We start from the raw sequence: 24,105 nt of genomic DNA, 5'->3' as shown, positions 1-24,105 counted from the left end.
GATATGACTGAAAAATTGTTAAAGCTACGTTAAAAATCCAAATCACATCACAACACATATATCAGATAATACACCCTTTCAAGAGACCAAAACCTCAACTATATAATATCTATCACGCACTGTACTATCCAAAGCCCATAGCACACCAGATTCATGATGTTGGAGTGCCCAACACCCAGTTATATATCATCCAATTTAAAGTTGGCTATTATTCAACTCTTTCACTACATAGAGAACACTGGACTGACGAATATCCCACACTTACTAATCAATATGCTTACTGAAAGAGCAGCTAACAACAAGTTAGCTACTATCCAAGATGCTCAGGTTTGCTACCTAACAAAAGGGGTAGAACAACTAGTACAATTAGGTTTCTTATGTTCTTTCAGGACGAACGGGAAAGAGCATCAAAAGTAAGTACAAATTTTTATGAAAGAATATTATAATCTGACAAAATGAGTACGAATCATGAATTTTAAAAGATTATATTAATATACTCCTTCTCACTTTCCTTTATGTAAACAGAGGATAAACTTGATATTACATTTTATTATTTTATTTTGTCTTGCAATAATATCTTCTCGAATTCATGGCTAAAAGTAAATTAGATTTGTTATTATTTATTGCATGAATTAAATAGAATAAGACAAGTGTTAATTACATGCAGTAATTGCTTTGACAGTTTTGTAATTTCACGCTTGATACATGCTCTTATTTATATGTTCTTTTCAAAATAAATACAATGTACTTAAACGAATCGTTTCTGCTATAGTGCATCCTCTAGCGTCCTAAGAGGGATTAGCTATATAATTCGGTGTCGGAAAAATAATGTTTTAGTCAATTACTGAAGAAAAAACATTGACTTTTGTAGGACTATTGCTTTAAGGAAATAAGCAGGTGAACACTCTTTGAATACGTTATAGTATCCTGAAGAGTAAAACATTTTGTTTCTCTGCACACCTTCTCGAACAATCTTTATATTATCCACTGTACGTCTTTAGTCGTATCAGCTTTAGTGGCCATTAAGTGATATCCAATTTATTATATATGCAAGGAGTGAAACAAGAACAACGTACGAATTGGAGAAAGCAAGAAAGAAAGTGTATTAACACGCTTGTATACTATTGTATTTGATGTAATTCGCATCGAAGTATACTAGTTGTGGTATATGAAACACGTCATTGGAAATCTGTATTTCTGTCTGTTTATGTGTCAAAGTGCCAAATTATGTACTTTTATCTAAACAATTATAAGTATTGTGTAGCGAAACACTTTTCGTGTCGTTAATTTGTATCTTTTCAAAAACACCAAAAGACAAAACGAGAGGTGAAATCCGGAGATTTAAATACGATACAGTCACTATAGCAGATTGGTACTAACTATACCTAGTGTAAGTAAATCTTTTGAAATAATGACATGCACCGTATTTGCAGTTGACAATATGGTCATGATCAGACACACTCTCCTTTGAGAGCAAATTAGTGTAGTTTACATCACGCTCTTGATCACATTTATTACATTCTTTTCAGGAAGAAAGAGAGAAGAAGGAAAGAGTAAGTATTAATATATATGGTTTCAGAAAATAACTACAACTTTTTACGTTGTTATCAGACTGCTTTCGACCAATAAGTAAAACAGATGTATTGCATAAGGTTCTTATGTTATTGCTTTCATTTCATAAGTATACATGACGCATTGCATAAAATTATTATACGTTCGCTATTTCGCATGCATTTACTAAGAATAACAAATTTCGAATATACCTCATCCTCTACGAATAAAAACAATGTCGCCAATTCCTGCCTCATGCACGTTCCATAATATTTAAACATTAATATTGTTGTCTAAAAAGATCTAAAGAATGGAGAAAAAAATTCTGAGTTCATCATCACAATATTCGTATCAATTAGCAATCAATTATTATTGTTATATCCTTGTTTTCCTTCTGATTCCTTATATCGTGCATTTATTGTGTTTGTCCTAAATGGAAGTAAAATTATACTTATTGACAAAATGGCGATCCTTAGTTCAATGAATACATTAAAACTGACACTCATATCAATGAATGAAATATACTTTTATTTGAAGGTGATTTTATTATGATATGGTATTGTCTCCCCAACTGCCCATTCTGTTAACATATAACCATACATTCTATAGTATCAAGTGAATTGTAGAGAAGTACATTAGTGTCACTATGTCCCTACTGTTTACCGTAACTGGGCGTGCTTAACTTTAATCATTAATTCAGGCTGATGACATCATCCAATATATCTCATGATTTTGCTCTGCATTGTCAGATTTAGATACAGGAACCTGTGATAGAGAGTGGTGCGTTTATTTATGTAAATAGTTAATATTAGTTTTTGAAAGACGTTTGAGGTTTAAAGTTTAAATATTTTCAACCCAAATAAACGCTGTTAGGATGTGATGTGATGTGATTTGGAGTTTTAACGTAGCTTTAACAATTTTTCAGTCATAACGCTACGATGTATGCAATGTGGCAGTTTATAGTGATGTCTAGCAATGCGGCAACATGCCGCAGACATGTAGCTTGATGTCCCATCCAGTCACATTATCATGAGACCGGGCCGACCAGTCCTAACACTAACCTCTTAATGCTGATCGCCAAGCGAGGCAGCTGTTAGTACCGTTTTTGTAAGTCTTTGGTATGACTCGGCCGGGGATCGAACCCGCGACCTCCCGCATCCGAAGCGGACGCTCTAACCACTAGGCCACCGGAGCGGTTACGCTGTTAGGAACCCGCTACGCAAATAAAATATAAATACATAAAATACCCCTTAACAAAACGCACATAGAAGAAAACACAATACAATAAAACCAAAGAGCAACCAACATAGTTCACTGCCATGTTTCTTCTGCTATGAATTGTACATATAATAAAGGTGATTTATTAATATATTAAATCAATATGAATCAATTAGTTGTGAAATTCTCATTTGTGAATATTATTTTATAAATGTCTGTATACCAAGAATAGCATTTTAGACAACATTCAAATAGTTGATGTCCCTTCTAATAAATATAAAATCAGATGAAGACAATATGCTCACCAAAAGCTGCCTTGTTTGCTGTCACCATGTGTGTCTCTTAAGTTTAATACTGAGTTATATGTTCACTGTTTTCGTATTTTGCAGTAAGTAATAGGTGAAGGTGAGGATCTTTATGCAAATATATGACGTCACACTATGGCAATTTGAGTCACAGAAATTAAGGAAATTATATAAGATTTTAGTAGTAATAACCAGAAGTACCACTGGCCAGCAAACATATTATTGTTATAATATATGTATGTATCCGCCATAATATATAGATCGTATAACCACTATGAGTCTACTATCAATTATAGTCATTAAAAAAGCCTACGTCACTACGACACTACCTTATGTAAAGATTCGAAAGCAATTAATTCCATAGGCATAAGGGAGTTATTTTTGATTGTTTTTTTACTTGCACATATGCTTGCATCACTGCATTCTAGATCAAAGTGAGAATCAACCTTTGGTCATCTTGATGATTCCTCTTCTAATAATGTATTTACACGTACATTTACATATACCTTCTAAATAAAGTTAAGCGGTAAAAAGTTTTAATCTTTGAATCTACTTCTTTCAAGGATTAACTTAACAAAACGATAGGAAAGTATTACTTATCAATTTAATCTCTAAAACGTCACAATTAGGAACCCATTATCTCATGATCCAATAGACGCTGACTGGATGACCAATATAAGACACTTAGGTGAGTTAATTTGTATACCCTTTTTAAATATATCGCTATTGAAACAGATTCACTTATCTCTGGCTATTATCCTGAATGTATAATCAAGATGTATATTGATGATGAGGAGACTAAAATATTGGTCTTAGAACTATTAGCTCGTGGAAATGTGTTGGGTGCGTGAAATACGCCCTATGCTCACTTAGACATTACATAACATTATGGCAAGAACGACTCTAACATTGACCCATTTGTCTATTTCTGTGTTTCAAACTGGCATCCATGCATAGGCAGAAAGTGGTTTTTGCCCAACGCACATAATGGCATTAAATAATCCATGTATGTATCTAAGTGTTTTACGAATTGATGTGCTACTGCTAAGCGATAATTTCATTAGGATATTAATTAAAACGACAGACATCACGCATATATAAGTGCGAAAAATTTATGAAGCTTTCCGAAAAGAGTTATCTCCCTTTTATAACCTTATGATTTTTAAACGTTTCATAAATATTGATTAGACCTGTTAAACCAATATTGTCTTCTACTGACTTTTCCAAGCCTTTTGAATTGATTTCCGCTCGCAGTTTTTATGAACTGTTATTGGAGGAGGGTATGGTAGAAAATGTTTTCATTATTTCTTCAGTGTATAATATTAATTGTGTACATGTCCGAGGTGATCAGCGATATTCAAACGTTTCTCTCTTACAATATTGGAAACAGACGCGAATACATTCTATGTCCTCCAACCTTAACAATGGACACATCATGTGTGGATCGCTGCCATGAGTTCTTTCGTAGTCCTTTTCATTACGACCACCCTGGGATTGAGGCATGATGTGTAAAGGTGATTTACACATGATATCGTATTATTTTGCCGACCAACTTTCTAGCTACGATTACGATTATGTTTCCATTGAGCACGTCCAACGTCATGAACCGATCTGAATTCAGCAGGGAGTAGCACTCATAATCCGCAACAGGATCGCCAGTGGTCTATCGAGTCTCATTATTGGCTGGAGACTATTTGAGAAGATCGGAATGTTTAGATACATCAAAGTGGAAAATGGGATACAAAGTAGCGATATAATCCAGCCATGCTTGTGTGGTAGTATCCACATCTTGGGATTTGTGCATGGCTTCCATGTGCAACGATAACACACTGGAGTAATTTATTGTGGCAGCACCAAAGTTATATGAAACTTCTTGTACTTTATATTGCCTTGAATCAATACTAGATAAATTCAGATGATGGGAAGTGTGCCTCTTTCCAGTCCGGTTTGTACACCGTGCCGACAAATAAAACGACACAAACAAGTGCCTGGAAAGTTCACTGCCTAGATTGTAGCCACCCTCCAAGATGTAGATTTGCTGGGCCTGGGTAAATTCCTGCATGTGAATTCTGTTTGGCTCCAAGCAAAGGTGTTTTTTTAAAAATGTGGTCAAGGTCAATTCTAACTCGAGCATTTGAGCAGCGGAGGGTTTAATTTTAGGCATCCACCCTGCAAGCCACCTCATGGTAAACGCCATTATCTGGCGCTTTGTCCGCTCCTGTTTTGTACATGCACTGTGCAGGAGAATCTCTTTCCTGTATCAGACCATGTTGAACATCTCTAAGCATGATACGGATATCATAGCATATACTAAATATAGTTTTCAGAGGAAGGGTAATGCAAATTTCACGAATGGAACCAGTCAGCGCGCACCGAGCAGCATTACGTGCATAGCAAAATTGACTCTGAAGTTGGCTCCGTTGAAAGCACTGGCGCTACCGACACCAGCCAGAGGAAGCATGTTCGCCGTGGAAGTAAATACAGCATGCGTCGCAGCTCCAGTGCTAGTGTCTCTGAACCAATACATGTTGTTGGCACACGACCGGATGTAGTCATCGCTGAACATGATCAAATTAAGCATGGTGCTAGCTTATGTTAATTAACCAGTAATTACATCCACGGTCTGATTGTTCATCGTGTACTGTGCTGACTTGAACAAAGACCATTCATTGTTATGCAGTGTGAGCTGGGCGTAGCCTGCATACTTTTCGGCAGCTGCTAACGTCTGCATTTTTCCTCGGACTTCCAGAAAAGCCTTATGGGGAAGCAAGTACACGTCTTCGCCATGTGCTGATATTTTTCAGCGCGATTGGCAGTATTGGTAGCATACTATTCGACATACCCGCACCCTGTCGTGGAATCGTAGATGGGAGTGTAATCGTTCGGCCTAAGGTAATCTTGAGTAAATCTCGAGCACATTGTTTTTGTATACTATGGTAATATGCTAAAATCACACCGCGATTAAAAACGATCGGCAATTTTTTAAATCACCGAGACTGAGCAAAAACACAAAACAAACATTATTCGAAAATGTCACCATAATTCTTTTAACTCAAATCCTGATATGATAGCACCAAGAGATGGTGCGTCTGCATCGGATACTTTTTTTGTAAACAAGATCCTGAAAAGTCTTTTCAGACCTTGCACTGAGAACCTCTGCATTTTTTTGGAAGATCATTTTGTTTTGCCTGCGAAGAATAATCTGGTAATGGTGTAATTTTCAACGGAGTTGCTGTTAACGGTACTGCATAACTTGGTGATGTTGACTGCGGCATGATTATAAGAGCTATTTTTAACCCACTACCGTTCCTGCTGAGGCTGCTGATGCGGTAGCTCAAGCGTCAGCTGCAGTAAAGGCAATCGGAACTGCTTTAGAAGCAATACCAGGAATTGCTAGTTATAATGATGAAACCAGAGTGGATAAAAACCCACCCAAAATTTACGACGTTATATTTGTGATCATCTCATATTTTATATCTTTAAGAGCTAATGTTTTTACCGCTTTGAAACTTTCTGTCTATGACGTCTTCTGCCGCACGTGCAGATAATATATAATTCTCTCACTGAAGAATTGTGGTGGCCGAATTCCTCTGAGTTGTGGGCCAAACTTTGGATGGCCACATTTTTTACAGGCACTCACTAAATTCGGAAAAAAAAGCACTCACTGTTCCGGATCACTGCGATATCACTTCTGTCTGCGTGGGTTCAGGTCTCAGGCTTGGCTAACATGGGTAAATGAGAAAGCCTGCCAGTAGCTTCTCGTGAGTCGGTGGATTCTTCCCTGGGTTTTCCAGGGTTGTTCCTCCACATATTATACTTGCCGCCATGTATAGCCTGTATTGTGGTAAAAAAGGACGTTACACACTACAAAAACAACAACAACATCAACAACATCGAATGTAATGATAGTCAATTGTTAAATTAACCATGTCCTACACTTCGTTGCGAAAGCACATAGGGACAGGCAGTGCCAGTTCTCCCAGCTAAGATGAGGATCACGCCATAGATTCCATGCAGGGTAATCTCATTGTGAGCGGTCATAGTATCACTGATCTCGACGATATGAGTTATCCTACACCGGATGCATACGCCGCACGGTGGTCGCACATTAACAGGCTGGCACATACTAAATTCAATCTTACCACTGGAGAGATGGATGGATATATTTACATGGGCGGGCTAATCTTATATCGTCTACCAGCGCGTTCCGAACATGCTTTCGAGTTGTCGCAGGCCGTGTCAGGGCCGGATCTTGTAGTGGCACTGGTGACAAGTACGATAAAGCGGTCGGACTCATTTATGGAAATTTAGTCCTTTAAGGAAAGCTTTCCACGACTCATGTCGCGATAATGTTACTCAATCAGACCACGATATCTAGACAGTCATTGGCGGGACTACCCATGACCTAGAAGATCACTGATGACAATCGGAGGATCTCGTACATACATTTAGAATCGTTCTGATATACTAAATTGTCTCTTGCTACCGGAACCATGACTGGAAGCATCGCTATGGGAGGATTTAGAGTGATTGGACAACCCACGACGGTATTAGAGATATCTTGGGTATGACCATGACACGTTGACTTCGAATAGCTCGTTGAGTTACAATATATGACTGCTTATGCGCTGGCAAGCGATGAAGGATTTATCTCGGGAGATCTCAATCTGGATTACAATAACATTTTCATTTGCTCGATGCACATCAACGGAGCTGACGTCGTGAATAAATTATATGCAGACATTACCTCGAGTTAGAATAATGTGGGGCTGATGCCATCTCTGATTTCAAATGTGATCAGTCTTTTTGGATTCATTACTAATTTCTCTTCGGATTATTATACGTCATCCGCTCGATTTTATGCATTCGCACAACAGTTGTCAACGTAAAACGGAGGCTCGATTGAGATCCATTGTCCAGCCGAAGTCAGCAGGTGGAAAAGTACAACTTCGATGAAGATCCAGTAACGTCAATCGCCGTATGGAACATCACCACGAGGCACATTGCAGAATCTACATTGACTATAATTTACTCTAGCAACACCATTGTAAGACAGTGCAAGAATTTGTCTTTGTCGCACCGACATCCCGATACAACGTGTTCATCTTAAACATCACCACGGTGGAACATCTCAGTCCAGCCTGAGCTTATTTCAGATTTTCACAGCCGTCGCGATCTTGTTTAGGTTTTTTTGTACATTATATCTATTGTAAAAACCATGGAAGAAATCTTTGAGTGCCTATCGAAATTGACCAGCTGTTATTCGACGATATCTACCGAAAGGAACTCCATACGCTGGAAATAAAAATATACACGTGCTCAAGCAGACAACGGGTTATTATGCAGATAGTATAATCAGGTAAGAAACCACGAGCGATGCAAACACAATGAGGTCAAATTATCTTTAACTTTAGTTTATCAAATGCGACAACAGCAGCTCATATTATCCATCAATAAGTATTTCGATGTATTTAAATTTTGTGATGATATCGAGTCTGCACGGACGGCACAAAGAATCAAAGGAATTATTCATATTATTTTCCGGGAGTGCATCCATATATCGTTTTGACCGTAACGAGAACCGGTTACATCAAAACGTTGACGATTTTCTTGAAAGGAAGATGATGACGCGCACAAAAAAAGCCCATGACTGCATGGATAACATAAAGTTTGCGGAAATAAAAAACTGAGTGATGCAATCGACATAATAATTTTGTTCAGCACGTCTGATCAGTGTACGAGGACGAGGCTGTCATCCTGGAAGTCATGGCCCTCGATTACCGAGCCTTTAATGCTCCGGATGAGGAGGCCGTTGTTCCAGAACAGCGTGCTCCATAACCACCAGTTCCAGACGATCCTACAACGGATCGTGTTTTTGAACCAAACATATCTTTGGAGGCGCTGTTGTATATCCATGTGTACAATCAAAATGGAAACAATATAAATTGACATATTTGCGGCTGCGTATCTTTATATGGTGAGTATAATCATGAAGAGAGTTGAGTTAGAATTATGCGTTGAAGCATCACTTGTAAATAAAGTACCTAATGGAAAGTTTGTTCGTTACCTTATGAGAGAACCTGACAGATATAAAAGATCGGTAGCAGACAACCCGCCATATCCAAATACATGGCTATGCTATGGCCTAACTCTGGTGAGTTCTTTGGAAAACTTGAAGATGGCATGATGGTTTATGAAAATGACAATATTAACGTGGAAAACCTCGGTCTGTCATTGTATTACCTTTCTATGTATCACCATAACTTTGATAAGGGTAATAACAGCCGATTTGTAACAAACATAGTTGATGATTACAGCTTTCTGGAGACAATTAAGCTTAAGGCCACACCGGAAATGATTAAATACCTCATTAACGTTTATCAGCTTACTAAAATAAACAATAACCATGGTTTCATTATTAGAGATGTTACATGACCATGTACATTTGAAGAAGCATATGTTTAGTATCAGAAAGTACATACACTTTATGAATGAGCACCTTACTGATCTCGAATCTTTATTTAAAAGATTAGCAGGTAACATATGAGACTATTCATCGACTTGAATCACATCGACGAAAATGTACCATAGGAAGTTCATCGCGAGCTTGAATACTATTACCAATATTACCACTGCAAAGTATATGTCTATAAAAATGTGTACATGTTTTGTTAGTGCATATCGAGAATAACATCAGCAGCACATGTCGCACTGACCCCGTCCGGAGTATTATCCACGGGCGCTCTCACTAATCCGTTTATGCTCATTTTTTTCGAGGAAGTTTAGATTTTCAAACTATGGCGCAGGGAATGGAGCCAACATTTAAAGCCACAAAATAATGAGTGAAAAACAGGCATTATTACCTTATCAAAATTGCTCAGGAAAATTACGTCATACCTTCGTAGAGCTAAATTGCATATGCCTATTTTAATTCGAGAGACGAGAAAGAAAGTGACCTTATCGTCGATATGTCTCCATTGTTCTTGTGCAGATTTGAAAAGTCATAACACAGAAAGTGCTAAAATCTAGCAAAAACACAACCGATAAATAATTTATATTTTATGCGATTTTACAATCTCTACATTTTCTAATCGATTATTAGATATATCAAAGTTGTGAAGAGTAACCATGTATCCGACTGGAATAATGTCACGATGAGATTCAAACACTAAACGATGGCTCTACCTCGTGCCTCTGATTTCATCTAAATACAAATTAATAACTGAGTAACCTGTTCTGCTAAATCGTAACCCTACTAATATTTTAGTGCACACATTTACGTACATCATCATTCGTGATAACTTCATAACGAGTAAACACTGGATGAACTTTCATTGACGGCTTGTGATTGCATTTTGTAAATTTATGTCATATATTCGTCTACCACCTCTGTGGTTTTCTTGCTCTTATTGCTTGTTCTTACCTTTCATAGTAATATTTCAAACGCCACATTGTTTACACACGGATAGGTCGCCACGAACACCTAGTCCACACACTATGCGAAATCGAAATCCTGGGCATCCTTGTTGATGATTTTATTATTCTGGGCACGGTACTCCTCTGATGATTGATTTAGGCTGGATACGGTACTCCCCTGATGAATACTTTATGCTGGGCACGGTACTCCCTTGATGACTGCATTATGCTGGGAACCATATTCCTCTCTTCAGGTATTATTAACCTCTCCGTGATCCTCTGAAATAACCATTGACATATGTTCTTTCCACGTGATGGCATTCTATATTTTGAGACAGAAATGTAAATTCAGCTAAAAATATAAATACTAGAAACATGCAATAAGAGTTATATTAAAAGTCTGATATTATATAATATCCATTACAAAAATTATCTGCTCTGTTATGATAATAATAGAGAAATAAATCACGATCGAGTTATGATCATATCAGGAAAAAAGTGTATCCTACGACATGATCTCGATCATCGACTGCAGGAGATCTACTTTGAAATCAAACAAAGTAACCAACGTATCCACGATCGAATGCCGCACTGTATGAATTTGATGCACAAGTCAGAGATATTATGGAATATCTCTCTAGAAACACAAGAACAGACATAAAATCGTCAATGATTTTAAAAGCCTGCTTGTGCGAGAAAGTATCACCTCATAGCGGTATGCGAGAGAAATACGTGATGGGTATAACACTCTCACTGGGATAAACAGATTCTTATCCAGCATCGATAGGTGCACTTCTGGATCTCCAAAACGAGATTTTAAGTCTTTCGAGGCAAGCTGAAATGGAAACGCTTCCAAAATCTTTAGAAAGGCTATTCGAAGTCAACGTGTCATGGTCATACCCAAGATATCTCTGATACCACGCAAAAATGAATAAAGCATACGGAGGCTCATAAAACAGGCTTTGTGTACGATAATCCTAACGTACTTCATCAAGGTGTTAAAGAAATAACTCTTACAACAAGTCCTAACATCAATCGTGGACACAGAATCACAAACATTACTTCCCTGCTAGAGTAGAAGTCGTACCAAAATTGGTAGCACAAAATCATCTATCAACATATAGATTCGAGGAAAATAATATCAAAAAAAAAATACACTGTGAATAATAAGCTCATTTCCAAGACCTCATAACGCAGATCATATTACTTTATTAGAAAGACCATTTCATTTTCATCAAGGAATTTAGTCGAGTATGTCGATGGCAGTACACCAAGCGAACAATGCATTTTTCTGCTACAAGTGTTTTACTGTGTTTCCAAGACAAGAAAGACTGGATAGGCATGTCGATCTGAGTTACTGCCAGGAAAACCAAGCCATTCAGATGTTAGAGGAAGAAAAAGTAGCTCAGATTTTGATATTAACTATATATAATAAATACAAACATTTCAATAACGACAATCAGGATTTGCTGAAGATATCCGGTTTTTCGTCGGGGGCGACTTAATCGAGCCAAAACAATTGCACGATCTTCAAGAAACCTGTCACAGGAACAGTTACAGCAAAACAAAAATAAGTTCTTCCTTGGAGATACAAAGATAAAAATAATTGTGATCAATCTCATGAACAAGACCAAATACATCTTACACCATCGTTTTCTCGAAAAGGCTTTGAAACACGGGCTGATGTTATGTAAAGGTCAACGCGCTCTCAAGTTTAATCAAGCTCTGTGGATGGAAAGCTACATCGACGTTAACACACATCAATGCACGTTTGCTACCACATACTTCGACAAGGATCTCTTCAAATTCAACTCATGGACAACAGATTTTTTTTGGGAAAAAAATCATGGTAAATATATAAAAACAGAAAAAAAATGTAATCGCCACCGATGTGTGATCACGGGAAAATTTTTCGCATCCGATACATTTATGCACATGAAAATATTTTACAAAGATTTAACAGCCATCGATTGTAGAAAACACTAAAAATAAAACAACATCTCAGACTTGATTAATCCATATACGTCGGAGTTGCGATACACAATCTCTCCAAAGTGTTCATGATGGATTTTCATTAGGACTTTATCATGATGCTATGTGTAGATAGAGAAAGTCTGTTCATGAAAAGCCTCACTCATCTACGACGTTTGGACAGAAGATGTTTATCAGAATACGTCCAACCATGAAGAAGACTTTCCGATCTATCCGAGTATCTACGGGATAGTCCTTTTTACTGCGCTGACATTAAAATGGTCATAGGAAAATTCAGAGATGAATGTAATGGTGCACCCGTTTCAGAGTTTATCGGTCTTCGATCCAAAATATAATGACTTCGCATAGACACTGGAGAAGTCAGGGAAAAAATAAAGGCATCAAGAAAGCAGTTCTCAATCGCATTGCAACTATCGGCCAGTACAGAGAAGTATACATGGGTTCTACACCATTGCACAGTGAGAAACGTCAGTTTAGACTGACACAGGATATCCACAGAACTCATCAGCAAAAATAACTATTCCCGTTTGACGACAACATATAATCCAACGATGGCATTTCAACATTAGCTTTTGGCCATAAAGATATAGAAAACTGTCACTTCTAACAGACTAAAACATCTACCATAAGAAAGGAGCAAAACAAATTGGGTCACAATCCACCAGTCCAAAACAATCATTTTCACTGTAGGGGGAAAACAGTGAACGAGAACTCCTCACTCAAAAACTATTTTTTTTTTCTGCGTAAAATATGAACCAGCAGCCAGAACCAACTATTTTTAGTAAATAGGTGAATCAGATCCTAACTTTTCTGGGTAAAATTGAGCCAGAACCCCTCCAAAACTTGAGCCAGAACCCCTCCAAAACTTGAGCCAGAACCCCTCCAAAGCTTGAGCCAGAACCCCTCGAAAAATTGAGCCAGAACCCCTCCAAAAATTGAGCCAGAACCCCAATTTATATGACCTGCTTACGTCCTTCTACTTTAACTACTTTAACAGTCAGGCATCATGCAAAAATTTAAACTTTGAAAAGATAGGTAAGTCTTCAATTAGAAAATAATAACATCATTCAAACAACCTTAACCGTTTCCGATTTTTTATATAACATTTCAGTTAAACTGATCTATCCAGTATTTACAAGAAGATGAGTTTTAATTAAAATGGTTGAGACTACCGCTGTGCAGTTCATAAGATAACAAGATTTTCTAAGAATTAAAATGCAAATTAAAATTCAGCTTCAAATAAAAATAAATCATTTAACAACTTCATATCAATATTTTACTTCATTTTAACTTCATTTAAAATGGAGATAGCTGTCTGAAACGACAGAAAGCTTCCTTTTGCGTCAGAATCAACAAATAATATATAAACTGATTTAATACCACATCATGAAAGAATGGTCATAGTAACATTAAAATAATTATGCGATATGTCAACATTTCGTAAAACTCAATCCCATGACTATGTTCATAACGTGGATAGTAAAGATTTGATGGATGATTACATCAGCTCATCTCACTTGAATAATTAAACGTTTTTACATTTTTTAACAATCAATGTACTGGTACATAAACATGCCTTCATAAGCGCTTTTTATGAGTTGCCTTTTTATGATATTGTTGAAAACATCCTTAACACTCTACGATATTTGCTCACATCACTGTGTAAGCTCTTCTGAACGGAAGCTGATATCACCTATTGGAAGTTGTTACACATTTAAATGGTTTTCAACATTAATATATCAATACATTTCCAAAATACTTTCTCTTACATCTGAAATATCTAAAAGGATAGGTTTTATTTTATTATCTAGTAAATGCTTAAAAAAATTCGATAAAGAACGAATATATATATATATATATATATATATATATATATATATATATATATATATATATATATATATATATATATATATATATATATATATATATATATATATATCAATTCATTAATCCATGGATTCTTCCATCCATGAATCCATCTAGTCATCTATCAATCCAAGCATCTATCTATCTATCTATCTATCTATCTATCTATCTATCTATCTATCTATCTATCGGGGCCCTGAGTGGCCAAGTGGTCTACAACGCTCTTCGTTACGGATCACTGCCATCTCACCTGTGTCTGCTGCGGTTCGAGTCTAAGATTCAGCCAATGTGGGTATGTGGGAAAGCTTGCCAGTAGCTTCTCGTGGGTCGGTGGTTCTTACCGGGGTATTCTCAGCTTCTTCCTCCACCATTAATACTGGTCGCCATGTATAGCGTATCGTGTGCTGCAAAATGGCGTTAAAACCCACAACAACAATCTATCTATCTATCTATCTATCTATCTATCTATCTATCTATCTATCTATCTATCTATCTATCTATCTTTGTCTTTCCTTTCTCTCTCTCTCTCTCTTTTCTTTCTCTCTCTCCTTATATAACGGCTGGGGCTTTAAAGGACCTACTTAACTGCTTTGATTGCTCTAAATTATATACCATTTAGACATTCGTAATCTTAGTCTGGAATCTTCTCCATTGTCATCAATATTTCATCAAAATAAAATGCGTTATACTTATTCACACTGATTAGAATTCCGTTTATTGATAAGTTACCATGTGCTATATACCGCTCCGGTGGCCTATTGGTTAGAGCGTCCGCCTCGGATGCGGGAGGTCGCGGGTTCGATCCCCGGCCGAGTCATACCAAAGACTTACAAAAATGGTACTAACAGTTACCTCGCTTGGCGTTCAGCATTAAGAGGTTAGTATTAGGACTGGTCGGCCTGGTGTCAGGATAATGTGAATGGGTGGGACATCATGCTACATGTCTGCGGCATGATGCCCCAGTGCTAGACATCACTATAAACTGCCACATTGCAGACATCGTAGCGATATGACTGAAAACTTGTTAAAGCTACGTTAAAAATCAAAATCACATCACACCATGTGTTATAGATATGCACAACGAATTTTGATTCACGTAATGACACATTACCATGTGTTATACATTTTCACACAAATTATATTTTATGTAATGATAAATTATGATGTGTTATACGTGTCCTAACTCAACAAAAATAAAACTGTCGAGTGCAGATTTGATGGTGGGCTGTCTGCCATTTGATCTTTTGTTTTATTCAGCAAAGGATTATACTTTTTACTTAAACATGTACACGTACTTTATGGAAGATAACTTTTCACTTTATTAATGTATATGTTCAATATAGAGAAGAGATATAGAAGATGAAATTCAGAAATATGTATGCGTACAACCCGTATAGCAGATTTACTTCAAATGGGATATATTTTGGAATACTCTTTTGAAGAAATGACATACACTGTATTCCGTTTGCGAATATGGGTATTCGTATATATTGCCACTTTAAAAGCAAATCAGAGGTATTTACTTCACTTTGTCTGTTATCAGATTTATTTTAGTATTCAGTAGATAAGAGAAGAAAAAGAAATACTAAGTATTATTCATATTGCTATCTGTAAAAAAAATGTACAAATCAAGCATGGCATACAAGTGATGTATGATTGTTAAAATTCCTATATTTTTAAGGCAGATTTATGCGTGAAATGCAGTTCATCTTTTACCACGACGTATAGTTGATTAAGTTTATCTGCAATGAGATGGTTTATTACTCAGGCTCACCATGTCGAGTCGTAGCAGTTTTCTTAATGATGATGAAGTCATCAAGGCATAATTCAAGACGGAATGATGATGTTTATTAATTACAATTTTAAGGAATTTCGCTCAATCAACACATTACATTTGAAACTTAATCAAGCGCTTGAACGAACGCGATTCATCATTGACCAGGTCAATGTAGAATCGGTTCAAGCATTCTTTAATTTTTAGATGATATGATCCCATCAGTATTACACGACATGGATAATATATTGCTTTCTTGGGTGCTAACTTTTATATATATGCCGGAGCAAGGTGATGTTTTCTGGGCTCAAGTATTTTTCCATATTTGTAGGAAATAAGCCCAATAAACTTCTGCAGATATATCAATTATTGAGGAATCAACTATTATTTCGATATCTTTTAGGGTTATGTTTATTAGACTCAAGTAGTCCTAATGTTTACAAGAAATTTGTCAAATAATGATCAAGTGGCATTGAAAAATAGTTTTTGTTCTGTGGTGTCAATGAAGAATACTGCGAGGAACTTCAAAGTGATTGAAAACAACACGCAATTTTCGTCATTGTTTCTTGTTGAGCAGACACTTTATTTATGTCCGCGTTTGATTTGATTTAATGTTTGCTTTAACAAATGAAGACTTATAACGATGTTATTGATAACCACCATCCACACGACATAAATAAAAGTTGATTTAGCGAATAGCGACCTATAACCAAATATATATATATATTCATTTATTTGTTGGTGGTATTATTGGGCCTAAGCATGTCAATTAAGTTTAGATGTATTTTACAGCACACTCTTTGGTAGGTCTTTGTTTTCATTTAATCTGAATAAAGAAAAACAGAAACATGATAAGAAGGAAAACTACGCATGACACAACCGTTCCAATCTTTTAGGTCAAATGCAATCTATTTACCTAATTACAAAGGTAAAGAAGCGACATCACGACAATTGCATCCTGTGCATATGTTTCTATCCAATTTTTATAACATTATATTTCTTATATTCTATCAGGAAGAAAAAGAGATAAAATAATGGGTAGATATTAAAATACCTATTCTCAGTCAAAAATTAAGTTTCGTTTTTCATATTAGTCTAGCCTGAGTATTAATACGCGTACTTGCAGATCGTGTATATATTCATCCACTTTAAGTCATCATTTATAAAATAACCGTTTCATTTACATACTCATGTTTCTTTAGAATGCAAAGCTACAAACATTTTTCAGATAACATCAAGATAGCATTATGATTTACATTCTCATATATTGAGCTCTCTACTATTTGGCTCCAATTATGCATTAACAATTTTAATAATAAGGTATATATCCTCTTCAGAGAAATGAAGACAAAATGTTATAACGAATATGAACGAAACAATAGGAGGTGCATATTATGTGTCGATTTTACTAGCCATTAGATAAACTGCGACAGAGTATATACATTATTCTCAGGAGAGTGAGCATTATTCTTGCGATTCAGAATATTGCTTTAACGATGTGCACACAAGCACACACATACACATACACACACAGACACATCCCATGTCATGATTGCCACTCAGCAATTACCTAAACGCAAATGTAAATACAGATTAGCAATACCGGTAACACTACATACCACACATATTTGTGGTAGGGCATCAGGAACATTTATAATGTCTGCTATTTTAATTACACGAGAGCTTTCAAAATACAGTAGCACCACATGGTAATGTTTAGAAGCAAAAACGTCAAATTTGTCTTCATAAACAGGCATGATGCTAGAATCATAAATCTTATACAATTTTCTTTAATAATCCGAAAAATACAAATTTGGAGTATTATTGGAATAAAACATTCCCGATGTGTTTATATTATAATTCTTTAATCACTAGACATGTGTGGTTGTTTACCTGACTCAACCTTGATGAGATGGTTTACAGTCGTTTATACTATTTTCTGCTTTTCCCTATTCCTCTAGTTTTGAAATATCATAATATGTACGTATGTTACACATAATAAGCATTATGTAAGTGTAAGAGTGTTATACATATCTATCTATCTATCTATCTATCTATATGAATGTTTGAAAATGTGTGTTCCATGAGTCACTTTAGTGTCCTATAGCGGGAAAGATTGATACATCACTGTGTTGAATTGTTCTTTTAAAGTGAAAATGAATAACAGAGAAGAATGTATGTTTCTACATCACGCTTTTCCTACTTATATCCAATGCGAATAGTCAGTAGTTCTCAAATTTTAAACTGAAATATCTCACATGTGTCGTCACTGCATTGCTAACTGGACCTAATTTATTGGTTGGCAAGGCATCATGCTTTTAATTTATTTGCATACTATGTCATGACGTTGGTCATCTACCGCTCGGTTAACATATGATTTTCTGTCCAATTACTTTGCAGTAGTCTTTACAGTGTATCTTGAACAGATGGTGTGGCGAATATGATAGTCGTGCCTCCTTCTTCTTCGTCAGGGTCAAGAACAACCTATATCCATGTCTAGAGTAAAACGCTAGAACCACTGAGATCAGTTTTCATGCATTGGACGAAACATTTAGCAGGATAAATATAGACTATATCTATCCCATCAATACAATCTAGTCAGATGTTTGAACGGTTCAGGTTTCTTGTTTAAGAATTAGGGTAATGATAGCTGGTCATGGTATGTATGAAATCAATCTTATTTCTTTAAACTGAGCCATGTATTTGTGCAGCTGATGTCAATGTACTACAACACATCTTCCACTTGGGCTAAACCTGCTAAGCAATTCTACAACCTAGCAAAAATGCAATATGTTTTCCAGTTCAGTAATAAGTACATTACTTCTACGCCTAGCGACATTTGTAGTTTCCTATACCTTTTAAACTTCATTAATTTCCTCGTCTATATATAATTAATAAAATATTTTCATTGTTATATCCTGCGACTACTAAAATCTATGTGATAAGGAAGGAAAAATATATATATAAAACCACACCCACACACCCACACAATATATATATATATATATATATATATATATATATATATATATATATATATATATATATATATATATATATATATATATATATATATCAACCTTATATATATTTAATTTCGTGTTAGGTTCCATATATAGATAAACTGTACTGCATTACTGAATCATGAAAAGTCCTGACTGTTATCGTTCGGAAATAATGCGACAGTTTCTTCATATATCTCACGATATTGTCTTGAAATAATTATTTATACGCACCCACTCAAGTATCAGTTACCCTGCGTTTATGACATTGATGTAATAATATAAATTGCCATGATAAACTATAGAAAACAAAGAAATGGATTAAGACAACCAAACTTTGTTGCAGTACGACTATGTCATACATATAATGTTACCTGTTTAGGCTGGAATAAACAGTAACAAAAGAAAGAGTGAAAACATCAAACTTTGACAAATGTAACAAATAATTTGTTTCCCTGGGAAAATGATGTAAAAATGAAATAAAATGTGAGAACATTCAGTTTCCAGAATCAAATCTAAAAATAATACAAGAATAATCCACGAATAAAATTTTGAATGTTCTAATGATCCCATGTTCGAGTCACAACGAATAATTCAAGATGGAAGGAGATGACTTATGCTTAGCCTGTACTGTGTTGACGTCAATAGTCAATACAATATATATATATATATATATATATATATATATATATATATATATATATATATATATATATATATATATATATATATATATATATATATATATATATATATATATGGCGCTATGCAGCCTTACATTGCTGGTTCGCCTTATACTATATCTCTCTCTGTCTTCTCTCAAGGGAGTAAAATATTTGTTTTAAATCCTCCAGTTTTTCGGCAAATACAAAGGCCATACAAGTCGGGTTGAACTAGATAACCTTATCGCTGAGCTTATGTTCATTCCATGCAGTGTGATACCTCATAATTGTCAACATTGAACTATTTCGTACACTGATGATGTTGCCCTTCTGATTATCTCGTACTGAAAGACAATCTGGTTTAATATTGTATTTCTATATAGCAGGTAGAAAAAAAGAAACATTTCAATTACGACATCACAACTAGGACGTTACTTTGTCGGCTTCATTATATATGTAGAAAAATTAATTGGCTTGCAACTGGGTGTGAGAGTGGTTAAAAAATGTATATATAGCTAGTATTCTAAACTAAAGGGCGACATCAGTTGTACTCAGTTTCGCAACACTTCTAGATTATTTAAAAAAAAAAAACGTGCTGTTCATGCTACTCTCTTTCAGCTGCACATCATCACAATTTCGCTCTGTGCTTTTGATTTTATACAAATAAGCTTATCAGATAACTTAAATGTCGGCCTGTGTCGATGGAAATATGAAGCCAACGGAAGTATTAATATTAATAGCATGAGAGACCGTGATCTACATATTTATGATAATGTCGTACAGATTCAGCCGAATTTACGTGTGAAATCTCTCGAAAGTGTGAATTAGAAATAAACGGAAAAATAGTTCGTTTCTCCGTTAGTTAACATTGCAACTGAAGCGGCAAGTTATGGAAATTACAGTGTCACAATAGTGTCATGTTGGTTTGACCTTCAAGTGGAATGTTTGTAATGGACATAGTCCAAGAGATACATCAATATTGGAATGCATGCATTATGTGACTACTGTATGGTAGAATATAATCAATACAAAGTATATACATAGCGTTATAACTATTAGTGAGCTATATCAGGCTTTAGTTAATTTTAATGACGAAATAGTTATATCCCGGTATAATTATAATGATCACACTCCAAATGTAGTACTTCAAAGAACTTACGTCACGATTGGAAACGGTTGGGAATTGAATACATTTATTATCTTTACTATCTCCTAATCAAGGTTTATATCTTCCTGCTTTGGCATATTTTTGTCATACAAAATACCATTTGTTATACTTATGAACGTCGACAAATATTTAAATTAAGTCGAGTCCTATAAGAACGAAAGAAGAGCACTAATCTTTGCCAAAAAATATTGTCTTACTCGTCTATATTATTTTGTCCAGACCTATTTTGAAGGCTGAAAGTGTAAGATTAGTTGTTATGAAAGGTGCAACCAATGCGCATTGTCTTCGTCTTATTCATATTTACCCTAAAGAGCAGCATATATAAATCATATCAAGTGTACAATATACACCTTGATATTAAGACCCGTAACATAGTTGCGTAGTTTTCGTTTTGCTCTTTCTCGATTTTCATTATGAAAGCAGCCAGGAAACCCTGTTGGCTTGTGTTTCAAGAACATCCTGACGAACTCTTATAGAAAATACATTTTTCTAAAATTATTTCGTAAATGAATTAAATACAAAGTGGCCAATTAAGTAAATTTTAAAACGGTGTATGATTTTGAAGTGTATAATTTTGAAGTAAATTTGTTTTCTTTCTCCACCCAGAATATGAATATCTGATGATTTGCGTGTCTGCCATTATATGTGTTGAAAGACCAGCAACGAACTGTACCAGTTTCATGAGATGATGACAATTATTGAAAATCTTTAAGCTCTGCTTGTTTGTGTCTGGGCCCATAATTATGCACATTTTGTACCAAAGTGATTAGAAAAAGTACACTAAATGTGCAGCTCATTATTAATTAACCCTTATCACTAAAACAGACGGAAAAGTTTAAATTTAATGACAAACCGATTTCATGGAAACGTACTTCAAATTAATTTCGGAATTTGATAATATTATGTTATTTTTGAAATTCCTGAATATAATAAAAGAGCCATTGCACTTACGCGTTTGTGATTATATTGTAAGTAAGCACATCTTTACCTAAGCATTTAGATGTACCGAATTGCGGAGAGCTTTGCATCTCGTTATTTGTTTATCTCAGCAGGATATAGAAAAATAATATTCCGAGACTTATAGACGTAATTATCTGTCCAAGTAATGCATTTGGAAACAAGAGCTTCGATATCTAAAGTCTTCTTGTATGATATCAGATTTATTCTTCCAGGAAGAAAGAGAGAAAAAATGAGTAGATATAGATATAGAATACCTGTTATTAAAGTATCAATATTATCGCGATCGTAGGGTGGGTTGGTGGCTATTGAGATGAAGTTCTTTTTTTGTAGGTAATATTTCCAATCAAAATCCATCGACATAGAAAAAATTGCTTTTAGAAATCAACTTTTATGTCGATGATTAGGCATCGTGATGTAGATTGTGATCGAGTAGTTTGCATTGTCATGGGAAATGAGCCCATTAAACATCAGTCGACATGGAAGAACTCTTTTCTGAGTTATCAACTTTTGTCTCATGTAAGCTCAGACAATAGCCTTCTATGCGATTGACAACCACGTGCAATGTTCGTGTTTATTTTCGGAGAAAAGACACTGATGACCCTTGTGTATTTGAATAGGTTACTTTAGCAAATAGCAAACATATAACCATCTGATGTATTCCCCCACGCGATTGACAGAAGGGTTAATGGAAAAAATGCTACTTGTAACAAAGGATGAATGCATCAAATAATGTATGTACTACGCCTTTCGATAGAGAATATATATATATATATATATATATATATATATATATATATATATATATATATATATATATATATATATATATATATATATATATATATATATATATATATTACTTGGTATGTTTGGGTCAAAGTGTGCCAGTTGTACCAATATAATTACATGTCGTTTATGTAGCACAACATATTATGGCTCATCGTCTTTTATATCTTGCAAATAAAGGAAAAGAGAAACGTTCCAATACGGATTTTTACACATGTCACAGCTAGTGAAATACGGATATGTGCACGCGACACATCCTGTCTAGTAGATTAGGTTAAACGTCAACTCTTATGGGATACTCAGTTAAGTATCTAAATACGCTGTAATTGTATTATGCACATGCGTTTGTTTCCCATTTTTGAAAACAAATAAGCGACGATTGCTTCCCCTTTTTAAATATCACCGTTTCTATATTATTTCAGGAAGAAATGCGGATACGAGCATGGGTAAATATTAACATATGTCCTTCCAATCAATAAAGAACAATTTATATATTTGATATGGTTCTGATATGATGACTAAAACAAATACAAGCATTAAATGAAGGCATTCTTCAAAATGAAGTAATCCTTTACTACTGAGTAGAATGTTACCGTTTGATTATTACGCTACCTTTTCTTACTTTGGATGGAATGTCAATAACATTATTTCAGATTATATAAGGTTATCAAAATGCTCTATGTTCGCAAATAATAAGGTCATATTACAGTTGACACAAATTATACAATAATAAGTTCATAATGTAGCTTTTCATTGAGAAAAGAAGACGTGTTTAATACAAGTATGAAAAAATACTGTTGAAAGTTTATATTGTATTACGATACTTCTCGCTATTACGGAAATAACGATTGACGTGTCGACACTATTGTCGGGAAAGTGAGAATTACACCTCGCAATGGGATGCTGTATCTCCCATACATAAATTAGTTTTGATTATATTTCAGCTTCTTCTTAGCTGTATCGTTCATTAACCTGGGATTTTTTTCTTACATTATGTTTAAATTTTGTTGGTATAAACATCCCAGAAAAATATATTGAGGTACAGTTACCCAACTTGTTATTGTAATACACTCATATGGATGGAATAAACAAACACCTTTGTCGTAGACCAGAAAAAAAAAAAAAAACACGGATTGGTATGTTGTCCCTTGTTGTCCGTTATCCATCCGTATTTAAACACACATTTCTTTGTTATATATCCTTGTAAACTACGTTGAGGATTGCATTGAAAACTTGTACACACACACACGCACATACACAAACGCACACACACACACATACACATACACACAGTTCGCTCTAGATAAAAATGGTGCTGCTCCAACATAGAATATGGCCAAAACTGTTGCCAATTTTAAGTTCTATTATCTACTCCTCCTGATTAGATGTTTATATCATCAAG

At 35.2% G+C, this 24,105-nt stretch overlaps 1 long non-coding RNA gene across 1 annotated transcript in view; it reads left to right on the top strand.

Annotated features, from left to right (window-relative positions):
• The first annotated feature begins 388 nt into the window (after positions 1 to 388).
• Positions 389 to 24,105, top strand: part of LOC149774161 (uncharacterized) — a 25,410-nt gene continuing 1,693 nt past the window's right edge. The window contains exons 1-4 of the long non-coding RNA XR_016417070.1: positions 389 to 413; positions 1,530 to 1,553; positions 10,544 to 10,744; positions 23,126 to 23,149. This is a non-coding gene — a long non-coding RNA (uncharacterized LOC149774161). The remainder of the gene's footprint in view (positions 414 to 1,529; positions 1,554 to 10,543; positions 10,745 to 23,125; positions 23,150 to 24,105) is intronic.

Source organism: Sinohyriopsis cumingii, unplaced genomic scaffold, assembly GCF_028554795.1.
Source record: "Sinohyriopsis cumingii isolate HCF-2022 unplaced genomic scaffold, ASM2855479v2 utg000426l, whole genome shotgun sequence".
NCBI lineage: Eukaryota > Metazoa > Mollusca > Bivalvia > Unionida > Unionidae > Sinohyriopsis > Sinohyriopsis cumingii.
This window is presented reverse-complemented; position numbering and strand designations above follow the sequence as displayed.